The sequence below is a fragment of the Pristiophorus japonicus genome, chromosome 4 (assembly GCF_044704955.1).
Source record: "Pristiophorus japonicus isolate sPriJap1 chromosome 4, sPriJap1.hap1, whole genome shotgun sequence".
NCBI classification, from domain to species: domain Eukaryota; kingdom Metazoa; phylum Chordata; class Chondrichthyes; family Pristiophoridae; genus Pristiophorus; species Pristiophorus japonicus.
In genome coordinates, this window is record NC_091980.1 from 134,732,712 (window position 1) to 134,748,626 (window position 15,915).

The window sequence follows — 15,915 nt, forward strand, 5'->3', positions numbered from 1 at the left end:
ACACTCGCGCTCCTTCTAAAACGCCCGCTCTCTCCAACGTGCGCCCGCTCTCTCTAACACCCGCGCCCTCTCCAACACCCGCGCCCTCTCCAACACCCGCGCCCTCTCCAACACCCACGCTCTCTCCAACACCCGCGCTCTCTCCAACACCCGCGCTCTCTCCAACACCCGCGCTCTCTCCAACACCCGCGCTCTCTCCAACACCCGCGCTCTCTCCAACACCCGCGCTCTCTCCAACACCCGCGCTCTCTCCAAAACTCGCGCTCTCTCCAACACTCGCGCTCTCTCCAACACTCGCGCTCTCTCCAACACTCGCGCTCTCTCCAACACTCGCGCTCTCTCCAACACGCGCGCTCTCTCCAACACGCGCGCTCTCTCCAACACTCGCATTCTCTCCAACGCGCACGCACTCGCTCTCTCCAACACTCGCGCTCATTCTAAAACTCGCGCTCTCTCCAACACTCGCCCGCTCTCTCCAACGCGCGCCCGCTCTCTCCAACGCGCGCCCGCTCTCTACAACGCGCGCCCGCTCTCTCCAACGCGCGCCCGCTCTCTCCAACGCGCGCCCGCTCTCTCCAACTCCCGCGCTCCCTCCAACACCCGCGCTCCCTCCAACACTCGCTTTCTCTCCAACACGCACGCTCTCGCTCTCTCCAACACTCGCGCTCATTCTAACACTCGCGCTCTCTCCAACGAGCGCGCTCTCTCCAACGCGTGCGCTCTCTCCAACGCGCACGCTCTCGCTCTCTCCAACACTCGCGCTCATTCTAAAACTCGCGCAGTCTCCAACGCGCGCGCGCTCCCTCCAACGCGCGCGCTCCCTCCAACGCGTGCGCTCTCTCCAACGCGCACGCTCTCACTCTCTCCAACACTCGCACTCATTCTAAAACTCGCGCAGTCTTCAACGCGCGCGCGCTCCCTCCAACGCGCGCGCTCTCTCCAACACCCGCGCTCTCTCCAACGCGCGCCGCTCTCGCTCTCTCCAACACTCGCGCTCATTCTAAAATGCCCGCTCTCTCCAACGTGCGCCCGCTCTCTCTAATACCCGCGCCCTCTCCAACACCCGCGCCCTCTCCAACACCCGCGCACTCTCCAACACCCGCGCACTCTCCAACACCCGCGCTCTCTCCAACACCCACGCTCTCTCCAACACCCGCGCTCTCTCCAACACCCGCGCTCTCTCCAACACCCGCGCTCTCTCCAACAGCCGCGCTCTCTCCAACACCCGCGCTCTCTCCAACACCCGCGCTCTCTCCAACACCCGCGCTCTCTCCAACACTCGCGCTCTCTCCAACACTCGCGCTCTCTCCAACACGCGCGCTCTCTCTAACACGCACGCTCTCGCTCTCTCCAACACTCGCGCTCATTCTAAAACTCGCGCTCTCTCCAACACGCGCGCTCTCTCCAACACGCGCGCTCTCTCCAACACGCGCGCTCATTCTACAATCGCGCACTGTGTAAAACTCGCGCTGTCTCCAACACCCGCGCTCCCCCCAACACTCGCATTCTCTCCAACGCGCACGCGCTCGCTCTCTCCAACACTCGCGCTCATTCTAAAACTCGCGCTCTCTCCAACACTCGCTCGCTCTCTCCAACGCGCGCCCGCTCTCTCCAACGCGCGCCCGCTCTCTCCAACGCGCGCCCGCTCTCTCCAACGCGCGCCCGCTCTCTCCAACTCCCGCGCTCTCTCCAACGCGCGCGCTCTCTCCAACACGTGCGCTCTCTCCAACGCGCACGCTCTCGCTCTCTCCAACACTCGCGCTCATTCTAAAACTCACGCAGTCTCCAACGCGCGCGCGCTCCCTCCAACGCGCGCGCTCTCTCCAACACCCGCGCTCTCTCCAACGCGCCCCGCTCTCGCTCTCTCCAACACTCGCGCTCCTTCTAAAACGCCCGCTCTCTCCAACGTGCGCCCGCTCTCTCTAACACCCGCGCCCTCTCCAACACCCGCGCCCTCTCCAACACCCGCGCCCTCTCCAACACCCACGCTCTCTCCAACACCCGCACTCTCTCCAACACCCGCGCTCTCTCCAACACCCGCGCTCTTTCCAACACCCGCGCTCTCTCCAACACCCGCACTCTCTCCAACACCCGCGCTCTCTCCAACACCCGCGCTCTTTCCAACACCCGCGCTCTCTCCCACACGCGCGCTCTCTCCAACACGCGCGCTCTCTCCAACACGCGCGCTCTCTCCAACACGCGCGCTCTCTCCAACACGCGCGCTCTCTCCAACACGCGTGCTCTCGCTCTCTCCAACACTCGCGCTCATTCTAAAACTCGCGCTCTCTCCAACACTCGCGCTCTCTCCAACACCCGCGCTCCCTCCAACACCCGCGCTCTCTCCAACACCCGCGCTCTCTCCAACACCCGCGCTCTCTCCAACAACCGCGCTCTCTCCAACACTCGCGCTCTCTCCCACACGCGCGCTCTCTCCAACACGCGCGCTCTCTCCAACACGCGCGCTCTCTCCAACACGCGCGCTCTCTCCAACACGCGCGCTCTCTCTAACACGCACGCTCTCGCTCTCTCCAACACTCGCGCTCATTCTAAAACTCGCGCTCTCTCCAACACGCGCGCTGTCTCCAACACGCACGCTGTCTCTAACACGCGCGCTCATTCTAACAATCGCGCACTGTGTAAAACTCGCGCTGCCTACAACACCCGCGCTCCCCCCAACACTTGCATTCTCTCCAACGCGCACGCTCTCGCTCTCTCCAACACTCGCGCTCATTCTAAAACTCGCGCTGTCTCCAACGCATGCGCGCTCTCTCCAACGCGCGCCCGCTCTCTCCAACGCGCGCCCACTCTCTCCAACACCCGCGCTCCCTCCAACACCCGCGCTCCCTCCAACACCCGCGCTCCCTCCAACACGCACGCTCTCGCTCTCTCCAAAAGTCGCGCTCATTCTAAAACTCGCGTTGTCTCCAACATTCGCGCTCATTCGAAAACTCGCGCTGTCTCCAACGCGCGCGCGCTCATTCCAACAATCGCGCACTGTGTAAATCCCGCGCTCCCTCCAACACGCACGTTCGCGCTCTCTCCAACGCGCGCCCGCTCTCTCCAACGCGCGCCTGCTCTCTCCAACACCCGCGCTCCCTCTCTAACACCCGCGCCCTCTCCAACACCCGCGCCCTCTCCAACACCCGTGCCCTCTCCAACACCTGCGCTCTCTCCAACACCCGCGCTCTCTCCAACACCCGCGCTCTCTCCAACACCCGCGCTCTCTCCAACACCCGCGCTCTCTCCAACACGCGCGCTCTCTCCAACACGCGCGCTCTCTCCAACACGCGCGCTCATTCTACAATCGCGCACTGTGTAAAACTCGCGCTGTCTCCAACACCCGCGCTCCCCCCAACACTCGCATTCTCTCCAACGCGCACGCTCTCGCTCTCTCCAACACTCGCGCTCATTCTAAAACTCGCGCTCTCTCCAACACTCGCTCGCTCTCTCCAACGCGCGCCCGCTCTCTCCAACGCGCGCCCGCTCAGTCCAACGCGCGCCCGCTCTCTCCAACGCGCGCCCGCTCTCTCCAACTCCCGCGCTCTCTCCAACGCGCGCGCTCTCTCCAACACGTGCGCTCTCTCCAACGCGCACGCTCTCGCTCTCTCCAACACTCGCGCTCATTCTAAAACTCGCGCAGTCTCCAACGCGCGCGCGCTCCCTCCAACGCGCGCGCTCTCTCCAACACCCGCGCTCTCTCCAACGCGCGCCGCTCTCGCTCTCTCCAACACTCGCGCTCCTTCTAAAACGCCCGCTCTCTCCAACGTGCGCCCGCTCTCTCTAACACCCGCGCCCTCTCCAACACCCGCGCCCTCTCCAACACCCGCGCCCTCTCCAACACCCACGCTCTCTCCAACACCCGCGCTCTCTCCAACACCCGCGCTCTCTCCAACACCCGCGCTCTCTCCAACACCCGCGCTCTCTCCAACACCCGCGCTCTCTCCAACACCCGCGCTCTCTCCAACACCCGCGCTCTCTCCAACACCCGCGCTCTCTCCAACACCCGCGCTCTCTCCAACACCCGCGCTCTCTCCAACACCCGCGCTCTCTCCAACACCCGCGCTCTCTCCAACACCCGCGCTCTCTCCAACACTCGCGCTCTCTCCAACACTCGCGCTCTCTCCAACACTCGCGCTCTCTCCAACACTCGCGCTCTCTCCAACACGCGCGCTCTCTCCAACACGCGCGCTCTCTCCAACACTCGCATTCTCTCCAACGCGCACGCACTCGCTCTCTCCAACACTCGCGCTCATTCTAAAACTCGCGCTCTCTCCAACACTCGCCCGCTCTCTCCAACGCGCGCCCGCTCTCTCCAACGCGCGCCCGCACTCTCCAACGCGCGCCCGCTCTCTCCAACGCGCGCCCGCTCTCTCCAACGTGCGCCCGCTCTCTCCAACTCCCGCGCTCCCTCCAACACCCGCGCTCCCTCCAACACTCGCTTTCTCTCCAACATGCACGCTCTCGCTCTCTCCAACACTCGCGCTCATTCTAACACTCGCGCTCTCTCCAACGAGCGCGCTCTCTCCAACGCGTGCGCTCTCTCCAACGCGCATGCTCTCGCTCTCTCCAACACTCGCGCTCATTCTAAAACTCGCGCAGTCTCCAACGCGCGCGCGCTCCCTCCAACGCGCGCGCTCCCTCCAACGCGTGCGCTCTCTCCAACGCGCACGCTCTCACTCTCTCCAACACTCGCACTCATTCTAAAACTCGCGCAGTCTTCAACGCGCGCGCGCTCCCTCCAACGCGCGCGCTCTCTCCAACACCCGCGCTCTCTCCAACGCGCGCCGCTCTCGCTCTCTCCAACACTCGCGCTCATTCTAAAACGCCCGCTCTCTCCAACGTGCGCCCGCTCTCTCTAATACCCGCGCCCTCTCCAACACCCGCGCCCTCTCCAACACCCGCGCACTCTCCAACACCCGCGCTCTCTCCAACACCCACGCTCTCTCCAACACCCGCGCTCTCTCCAACACCCGCGCTCTCTCCAACAGCCGCGCTCTCTCCAACACCCGCGCACTCTCCAACACCCGCGCCCTCTCCAACACCCGCGCTCTCTCCAACACCCGCGCTCTCTCCAACAGCCGCGCTCTCTCCAACACCCGCGCTCTCTCCAACACCCGCGCTCTCTCCAACACCCGCGCTCTCTCCAACACCCGCGCTCTCTCCAACACTCGCGCTCTCTCCAACACTCGCGCTCTCTCCAACACGCGCGCTCTCTCTAACACGCACGCTCTCGCTCTCTCCAACACTCGCGCTCATTCTAAAACTCGCGCTCTCTCCAACACGCGCGCTGTCTCCAACACGCACGCTGTCTCTAACACGCGCGCTCATTCTAACAATCGCGCACTGTGTAAAACTCGCGCTGTCTACAACACCCGCGCTCCCCCCAACACTTGCATTCTCTCCAACGCGCAGGCTCTCGCTCTCTCCAACACTCGCGCTCATTCTAAAACTCGTGCTGTCTCCAACGCATGCGCGCTCTCTCCAACGCGCGCCCGCTCTCTCCAACGCGTGCCCGCTCTCTCCAACACCCGCGCTCCCTCCAACACCCGCGCTCCCTCCAACACCCGCGCTCCCTCCAACACGCACGCTCTCGCTCTCTCCAAAAGTCGCGCTCATTCTAAAACTCGCGTTGTCTCCAACACTCGCGCTCATTCGAAAACTCGCGCTGTCTCCAACGCGCGCGCGCTCATTCCAACAATCGCGCACTGTGTAAATCCCGCGCTCCCTCCAACACGCACGCTCGCGCTGTCTCCAACGCGCGCCCGCTCTCTCCAACGCGCGCCCGCTCTCTCCAACACCCGCGCTCCCTCTCTAACACCCGCGCCCTCTCCAACACCCGCGCCCTCTCCAACACCCGTGCCCTCTCCAACACCCGCGCTCTCTCCAACACCCGCGCTCTCTCCAACACCCGCGCTCTCTCCAACACCCGCGCTCTCTCCAACACCCGCGCTCTCTCCAACACCCTCGCTCTCTCCAACACCCGCGCTCTGTCCAACACTCGCGCTCTCTCCAACACTCGCGCTCTCTCCAACACTCGCGCTCTCTCCAACACTCGCGCTCTCTCCAACACGCGCGCTCTCTCCAACACGCGCGCTCTCTCCAACACGCGCGCTCTCTCCAACACGCGCGCTCATTCTACAATCGCGCACTGTGTAAAACTCGTGCTGTCTCCAACACCCGCGCTCCCCCCAACACTCGCATTCTCTCCAACGCGCATGCTCTCACTCTCTCCAACACTCGCGCTCATTCTAAAACTCGCGCTCTCTCCAACACTCGCCCGCTCTCTCCAACGCGCGCCCGCTCTCTCCAACGCGCGCCCGCTCTCTCCAACGCGCGCCCGCTCTCTCCAACGCGCGCCCGCTCTCTCCAACGCGCACCCGCTCTCTCCAACTCCCGCGCTCTCTCCAACGCGCGCGCTCTCTCCAACACGTGCGCTCTCTCCAACGCGCATGCTCTCGCTCTCTCCAACACTCGCGCTCATTCTAAAACTCGAGCAGTCTCCAACGCGCGCGCGCTCCCTCCAACGCGCGCGCTCTCTCCAACACCCGCGCTCTCTCCAACGCGCGCCGCTCTCGCTCTCTCCAACACTCGCGCTCCTTCTAAAACGCCCGCTCTCTGCAACGCGCACGCTCTCTCTAACACCCGCGCCCTCTCCAACACCCGCGCCCTCTCCAACACCCGCGCCCTCTCCAACACCCACGCTCTCTCCAACACCCGCGCTCTCTCCAACACCCGAGCTCTCTCCAACACCCGCGCTCTCTCCAACACCCGCGCTCTCTCCAACACCCGCGCTCTCTCCAACACCCGCGCTCTCTCCAACACTCGCGCTCTCTCCAACACTCGCGCTCTCTCCAACACTCGCGCTCTCTCCAACACTCGCGCTCTCTCCAACACGCGCGCTCTCTCCAACACGCGCGCTCTCTCCAACACGCGCGCTCTCTCCAACACTCGCGTTCTCTCCAACGCGCACGCTCTCGCTCTCTCCAACACTCGCGCTCATTCTAAAACTCGCGCTCTCTCCAACACTTGCCCGCTCTCTCCAACGCGCGCCCGCTCTCTCCAACGCGCGCCCGCTCTCTCCAACGCGCGCCCGCTCTCTCCAACGCGCGCCCGCTCTCTCCAACGCATGCCCGCTCTCTCCAACTCCCGCGCTCCCTCCAACACCCGCGCTCCCTCCAACACTCGCTTTCTCTCCAACACGCACGCTCTCGCTCTCTCCAACACTCGCGCTCATTCTAAAACTCGTGCTCTCTCCAACGAGCGCGCTCTCTCCAACGCGTGCGCTCTCTCCAACGCGCACGCTCTCGCTCTCTCCAACACTCGCGCTCATTCTAAAACTCGCGCAGTCTCCAACGCGCGCGCGCTCCCTCCAACGCGCGCGCTCTCTCCAACACCCGCGCTCTCTCCAACGCGTGCGCTCTCTCCAACGCGCACGCTCTCACTCTCTCCAACACTCGCACTCATTCTAAAACTCGCGCAGTCTTCAACGCGCGCGCGCTCCCTCCAACGCGCGCGCTCTCTCCAACACCCGCGCTCTCTCCAACGCGCGCCGCTCTCGCTCTCTCCAACACTCGCGCTCATTCTAAAACGCCCGCTCTCTCCAACGTGCGCCCGCTCTCTCTAACACCCGCGCCCTCTCCAACACCCGCGCCCTCTCCAACACCCGCGCACTCTCCAACACCCGCGCTCTCTCCAACACCCGCGCTCTCTCCAACACCCGCGCTCTCTCCAACACCCGCGCTCTCTCCAACACCCGCGCTCTCTCCAACACCCGCGCCACCTCCAAAACCCGCGCTCTCTCCAACACCCGCGCTCTCTCCAACACCCGCGCTCTCTCCAACACCCGCGCTCTCTCCAACACTCGCGCTCTCTCCAACACTCGCGCTCTCTCCAACACTCGCGCTCTCTCCAACACTCGCGCTCTCTCCAGCACGCGCGCTCTCTCCAACACGCGCGCTCTCTCCAACACGCGCGCTCTCTCCAACACGCGCGCTCTCTCCAACACGCGCGCTCATTCTACAATCGCGCACTGTGTAAAACTCGCGCTGTCTCCAACACCCGCGCTCCCCCCAACACTCGCATTCTCTCCAACGCGCACGCTCTCGCTCTCTCCAACACTAGCGCTCATTCTAAAACTCGCGCTCTCTCCAACACACGCTCGCTCTCTCCAACGCGCGCCCGCTCTCTCCAACGCGCGCCCGCTCTCTCCAACGCGCGCCCGCTCTCTCCAACGCGCGCCCGCTCTCTCCAACTCCCGCGCTCTCTCCAACGCGCGTGCTCTCTCCAACACGTGCGCTCTCTCCAACGCGCACGCTCTCGCTCTCTCCAACACTCGCGCTCATTCTAAAACTCGCGCAGTCTCCAACGCGCGCGCGCTCCCTCCAACGCGCGCGCTCTCTCCAACACCCGCGCTCTCTCCAACGCGCGCCGCTCTCGCTCTCTCCAACACTCGCGCTCCTTCTAAAACGCCCGCTCTCTCCAACGTGCGCCCGCTCTCTCCAACGCGCGCCCGCTCTCTCCAACTCCCGCGCTCTCTCCAACACCCGCGCTCTCTCCAACACCCGCGCTCTCTCCAACACTCGCGCTCTCTCCAACACTCGCGCTCTCTCCAACACTCGCGCTCTCTCCAACACACGCGCTCTCTCCAACACGCGCGCTCTCTCCAACACTCGCATTCTCTCCAACGCGCACGCTCTCGCTCTCTCCAACACTCGCGCTCATTCTAAAACTCGCGCTCTCTCCAACACTCGCCCGCTCTCTCCAACGCGCGCCCGCTCTCTCCAACGCGCGCCCGCTCTCTCCAACGCGCGCCCGCTCTCTCCAACTCCCGCGCTCCCTCCAACACCCGCGCTCCCTCCAACACTCGCTTTCTCTCCAACACGCACGCTCTCGCTCTCTCCAACACTCGCGCTCATTCTAAAACTCGCGCTCTCTCCAACGAGCGCGCTCTCTCCAACGCGTGCGCTCTCTCCAACGCGCACGCTCTCGCTCTCTCCAACACTCGCGCTCATTCTAAAACTCGCGCAGTCTCCAACGCGCGCGCGCTCCCTCCAACGCGCGCGCTCTCTCCAACACCCGCGCTCTCTCCAACGCGTGCGCTCTCTCCAACGCGCACGCTCTCACTCTCTCCAACACTCGCACTCATTCTAAAACTCGCGCAGTCTTCAACGCGCGCGCGCTCCCTCCAACGCGCGCGCTCTCTCCAACACCCGCGCTCTCTCCAACGCGCGCCGCTCTCGCTCTCTCCAACACTCGCCCGCTCTCTCCAACGCGCGCCCGCTCTCACCAACGCGCGCCCGCTCTCTCCAACGCGCGCCCGCTCTCTCCAACGCGCGCCCGCTCTCTCCAACGCGCGCCCGCTCTCTCCAACTCCCGCGCTCCCTCCAACACCCGCGCTCCCTCCAACACTCGCTTTCTCTCCAACACGCACGCTCTCGCCCTCTCGAACACCCGCGCACTCTCCAACACCCGCGCACTCTCCAACACCCGCGCTCTCTCCAACACCCACGCTCTCTCCAACACCCGCGCTCTCTCCAACACCCGCGCTCTCTCCAAACCCGCGCTCTCTCCAACACCCGCGCTCTCTCCAACACCCGCGCTCTCTCCAACACCCGCGCTCTCTCCAACACCCGCGCTCTCTCCAACACCCGCGCTCTCTCCAACACTCGCGCTCTCTCCAACACTTGCGCTCTCTCCAACACGCGCGCTCTCTCTAACACGCACGCTCTCGCTCTCTCCAACACTCGCGCTCATTCTAAAACTCGCGCTCTCTCCAACACGCGCGCTGTCTCCAACACGCACGCTGTCTCTAACACGCGCGCTCATTCTAACAATCGCGCACTGTGTAAAACTCGCGCTGTCTACAACACCCGTGCTCCCCCCAACACTTGCATTCTCTCCAACGCGCACGCTCTCGCTCTCTCCAACACTCGCGCTCATTCTAAAACTCGCGCTGTCTCCAACGCATGCGCGCTCTCTCCAACGCGCGCCCGCTCTCTCCAACGCGTGCCCGCTCTCTCCAACACCCGCGCTCCCTCCAACACCCGCGCTCCCTCCAACACGCACGCTCTCGCTCTCTCCAAAAGTCGCGCTCATTCTAAAACTCGCGTTGTCTCCAACACTCGCGCTCATTCGAAAACTCGCGCTGTCTCCAACTCACGCGCGCTCATTCCAACAATCGCGCACTGTGTAAATCCCGCGCTCCCTCCAACACGCACGCTCGTGCTGTCTCCAACGCGCGTCCGCTCTCTCCAATGCGCGCCCGCTCTCTCCAACGCGCGCCCGCTCTCTCCAACACCCGCGCTCCCTCTCTAACACCCGCGCCCTCTCCAACACCCGCGCCCTCTCCAACACCCGTGCCCTCTCCAACACCCGCGCTCTCTCCAACACCCGCGCTCTCTCCAACACCCGCGCTCTCTCCAACACCCGTGCTCTCTCCAACACCCGCGCTCTCTCCAACACCCGCGCTCTCTCCAACACCCGCGCTCTCTCCAACACTCGCGCTCTCTCCAACACTCGCGCTCTCTCCAACACTCGCGCTCTCTCCAACACTCGCGCTCTCTCCAACACTCGCGCTCTCTCCAACACGCGCGCTCTCTCCAACACGCGCGCTCTCTCCAACACGCGCGCTCTCTCCAACACGCGCGCTCATTCTACAATCGCGCACTGTGTAAAACTCGCGCTGTCTCCAACACCCGCGCTCCCCCCAACACTCGCATTCTCTCCAACGCGCATGCTCTCGCTCTCTCCAACACTCGCGCTCATTCTAAAACTCGCGCTCTCTCCAACACTCGCTCGCTCTCTCCAACGCGCGCCCGCTCTCTCCAACGCGCGCCCGCTCTCTCCAACGCGCGCCCGCTCTCTCCAACGCGCGCCCGCTCTCTCCAACGCGCGCCCGCTCTCTCCAACTCCCGCGCTCTCTCCAACGCGCGCGCTCTCTCCAACACGTGCGCTCTCTCCAACGCGCACGCTCTCGCTCTCTCCAACACTCGCGCTCATTCTAAAACTCGCGCAGTCTCCAACGCGCGCGCGCTCCCTCCAACGCGCGCGCTCTCTCCAACACCCGCGCTCTCTCCAACGCGCGCCGCTCTCGCTCTCTCCAACACTCGCGCTCCTTCTAAAACGCCCGCTCTCTGCAACGTGCGCCCGCTCTCTCTAACACCCGCGCCCTCTCCAACACCCGCGCCCTCTCCAACACCCGCGCCCTCTCCAACACCCACGCTCTCTCCAACACCCGCGCTCTCTCCAACACCCGCGCTCTCTCCAACACCCGCGCTCTCTCCAACACCCGCGCTCTCTCCAACACCCGCGCTCTCTCCAACACCCGCGCTCTCTCCAACACCCGCGCTCTCTCCAACACTCGCGCTCTCTCCAACACTCGCGCTCTCTCCAACACTCGCGCTCTCTCCAACACTCGCGCTCTCTCCAACACTCGCGCTCTCTCCAACACGCGCGCTCTCTCCAACACGCGCGCTCTCTCCAACACCCGCGCTCTCTCCAACACTCGCGCTCTCTCCAACACTCGCGCTCTCTCCAACACGCGCGCTCTCTCCAACACTCGCATTCTCTCCAACGCGCACGCTCTCGCTCTCTCCAACACTCGCGCTTATTCTAAAACTCGCGCTCTCTCCAACACTCGCCCGCTCTCTCCAACGCGCGCCCGCTCTCTCCAACGCGCGCCCCCTCTCTCCAACGCGCGCCCGCTCTCTCCAACGCGCGCCCGCTCTCTCCAACGCGCGCCCGCTCTCTCCAACTCCCGCGCTCCCTCCAACACCCGCGCTCCCTCCAACACTCGCTTTCTCTCCAACACGCACGCTCTCGCTCTCTCCAACACTCGCGCTCATTCTAAAACTCGCGCTCTCTCCAACGAGCGCGCTCTCTCCAACGCGTGCGCTCTCTCCAACGTGCATGCTCTCGCTCTCTCCAACACTCGCGCTCATTCTAAAACTCGCGCAGTCTCCAACGCGCGCGCGCTCCCTCCAACGCGCGCGCTCTCTCCAACACCCGCGCTCTCTCCAACGCGTGCGCTCTCTCCAACGCGCACGCTCTCACTCTCTCCAACACTCGCACTCATTCTAAAACTCGCGCAGTCTTCAATGCGCGCGCGCTCCCTCCAACGCGCGCGCTCTCTCCAACACCCGCGCTCTCTCCAACGCGCGCCGCTCTCGCTCTCTCCAACACTCGCGCTCATTCTAAAACGCCCGCTCTCTCCAACGTGCGCCCGCTCCCTCTAACACCCGCGCCCTCTCCAACACCCACGCCCTCTCCAACACCCGCGCACTCTCCAACACGCACGATCTCGCTCTTTCCAACACTCGCGCTCATTCTAAAGCTCGCGCAGTCTCCAACGCGCGCGCGCTCTCTCCAACACCCACGCTCTCTCCAACACCCGCGCTCTCTCCAACACCCGCGCTCTCTCCAACACCCGCGCTCTCTCCAACACCGGCGCTCTCTCCAACACCCGCGCTCTCTCCAACACCCGCGCTCTCTCCAACACCCGCGCTCTCTCCAACACCCGCGCTCCCTCCAACACCCGCGCTCCCTCCAACACCCGCGCTCCCTCCAACACCCGCGCTCCCTCCAACACTCGCTTTCTCTCCAACACGCACGCACTCGCTCTCTCCAACACTCGCGCTCATTCTAAAACTCGCGCTGTCTCCAACACGCGCGCTCTCTCCAACACGCGCGCTCTCTCCAACAATCGCGCACTGTGTAAAACTCGTTTTGTCTCCAACACTCGCGCTCATTCTAAAACTCGCGCTGTCTCCAACGCGCGCACAAAACCCGCGCTCTCTCCAACACGCGCGCTCTCTCCAACACGCACGGTCTTGCTCTCTCCAACACTCACGCGCTCATTCTAAAACTCGCGCTCTCTCCAACACGCGCGCTGTCTCCTACACGCACGCTGTCTCCAACACGCGCGCTCATTCTAACAATCGCGCACTGTGTAAAACTCGCGCTGTCTCCAACACCCGCGCTCCCCCCAACACTCGCATTCTCTCCAACGCGCACGCTCTCGCTCTCTCCCCTCTCCAACACTCGCGCTCATTCTTAAACTCGCGCTGTCTCCAACGCGCGCCCGCTCTCTCCAACGCGCGCCCGCTCTCTCCAACGCGTGCCCGCTCTCTCCAACGCTCGCCCGCTCTCTCCAACGCGCGCCCGCTCTCTCCAATGCCCGCGCTGCCTCCAACACGCGCTTTCTCTCCAACACGCACGCTCTCGCTCTCTCCAACACTCACGCGCTCATTCTAAAACTCGCGCTGTCTCCAACACGCGCGCTCTCTACAACACGCGCGTTCTCTCCAACACTCGCACACTGTGTAAAACTCGCGTTGTCTCCAACACTCGCGCTCATTCTAAAACTCGTGCTGTCTCCAACGCGCGCGCAAAACTCGCGCTCTCTCCAACGCGCACGATCTCGCTCTCTCCAACACTCGCGCTCATTCTAAAGCTCGCGCTGTCTCCAACGCGCGCGCGCTCTCTCCAACACGCGCGCTCTCTCCAACACCCGCGCTCTCTCCAACACCCGCGCTCTCTCCAACACCCTCGCTCTCTCCAACACCCGCGCTCTCTCCAACACACGCGCTCTCTCCAACACCCGCGCTCTCTCCAACACCCGCGCTCTCTCCAACACCCGCGCTCTCTCCAACACCCGCGCTCTCTCCAACACCCGCGCTTCCTCCAACACGCACGCTCTCGCTCTCTCCAACACTCGCGCTCATTCTAACAATCGCGCACCGTATAAAACTCGCGCTCTCTCCAACACCCGCGCTCTCTCCAACACCCGTGCTCTCTACAACACCCGCGCTCTCTCCAACACTTGCGCTCTCTCCCACACGCGCGCTCTCTCCAACACGCGCGCTCTCTCCAACACGCGCGCTCTCTCCAACACACGTGCTCTCGCTCTCTCCAACACTCGCGCTCATTCTAAAACTCGCGCTCTCTCCAACACGCGCGCTGTCTCCAACACGGACGCTGTCTCCAACATGCGCGCTCATTCTAACAATCGCGCACTGTGTAAAACTCGCGCTGTCTCCAACACCCGCGCTCTCTCCAACACTCGCGCTCTCTCCAACACTCGCGCTCTCTCCAACACTCGCGCTCTCTCCAACACTCGCGCTCTCTCCAACACTCGCGCTCTCTCCCACACTCGCATTCTCTCCAACACGCGCGCTCTCTCCAACACGCGCGCTCTCTCCAACACGCACGCTCTCGCTCTCTCCAACACTCGCGCTCATTCTAAAACTCGCGCTCTCTCCAACACGCGCGCTGTCTCCAACACGCACGCTGTCTCTAACACGCGCGCTCATTCTAACAATCGCGCACTGTGTAAAACTCGCGCTGTCTACAACACCCGCGCTCCCCCCAACACTTGCATTCTCTCCAACGCGCACGCTCTCGCTCTCTCCAACACTCGCGCTCATTCTAAAACTCGCGCTGTCTCCAACTCACGCGCGCTCATTCCAACAATCGCGCACTGTGTAAATCCCGCGCTCCCTCCAACACGCACGCTCGTGCTGTCTCCAACGCGCGTCCGCTCTCTCCAATGCGCGCCCGCTCTCTCCAACGCGCGCCCGCTCTCTCCAACACCCGCGCTCCCTCTCTAACACCCGCGCCCTCTCCAACACCCGCGCCCTCTCCAACACCCGTGCCCTCTCCAACACCCGCGCTCTCTCCAACACCCGCGCTCTCTCCAACACCCGCGCTCTCTCCAACACCCGAGCTCTCTCCAACACCCGCGCTCTCTCCAACACCCGCGCTCTCTCCAACACCCGCGCTCTCTCCAACACTCGCGCTCTCTCCAACACTCGCGCTCTCTCCAACACTCGCGCTCTCTCCAACACTCGCGCTCTCTCCAACACTCGCGCTCTCTCCAACACGCGCGCTCTCTCCAACACGCGCGCTCTCTCCAACACGCGCGCTCTCTCCAACACGCGCGCTCATTCTACAATCGCGCACTGTGTAAAACTCGCGCTGTCTCCAACACCCGCGCTCCCCCCAACACTCGCATTCTCTCCAACGCGCATGCTCTCGCTCTCTCCAACACTCGCGCTCATTCTAAAACTCGCGCTCTCTCCAACACTCGCTCGCTCTCTCCAACGCGCGCCCGCTCTCTCCAACGCGCGCCCGCTCTCTCCAACGCGCGCCCGCTCTCTCCAACGCGCGCCCGCTCTCTCCAACGCGCGCCCGCTCTCTCCAACTCCCGCGCTCTCTCCAACGCGCGCGCTCTCTCCAACACGTGCGCTCTCTCCAACGCGCACGCTCTCGCTCTCTCCAACACTCGCGCTCATTCTAAAACTCGCGCAGTCTCCAACGCGCGCGCGCTCCCTCCAACGCGCGCGCTCTCTCCAACACCCGCGCTCTCTCCAACGCGCGCCGCTCTCGCTCTCTCCAACACTCGCGCTCCTTCTAAAACGCCCGCTCTCTGCAACGTGCGCCCGCTCTCTCTAACACCCGCGCCCTCTCCAACACCCGCGCCCTCTCCAACACCCGCGCCCTCTCCAACACCCACGCTCTCTCCAACACCCGCGCTCTCTCCAACACCCGCGCTCTCTCCAACACCCGCGCTCTCTCCAACACCCGCGCTCTCTCCAACACCCGCGCTCTCTCCAACACCCGCGCTCTCTCCAACACCCGCGCTCTCTCCAACACTCGCGCTCTCTCCAACACTCGCGCTCTCTCCAACACTCGCGCTCTCTCCAACACTCGCGCTCTCTCCAACACGCGCGCTCTCTCCAACACGCGCGCTCTCTCCAACACCCGCGCTCTCTCCAACACTCGCGCTCTCTCCAACACTCGCGCTCTCTCCAACACGCGCGCTCTCTCCAACACTCGCATTCTCTCCAACGCGCACGCTCTCGCTCTCTCCAACACTCGCGCTTATTCTAAAACTCGCGCTCTCTCCAACACTCGCCC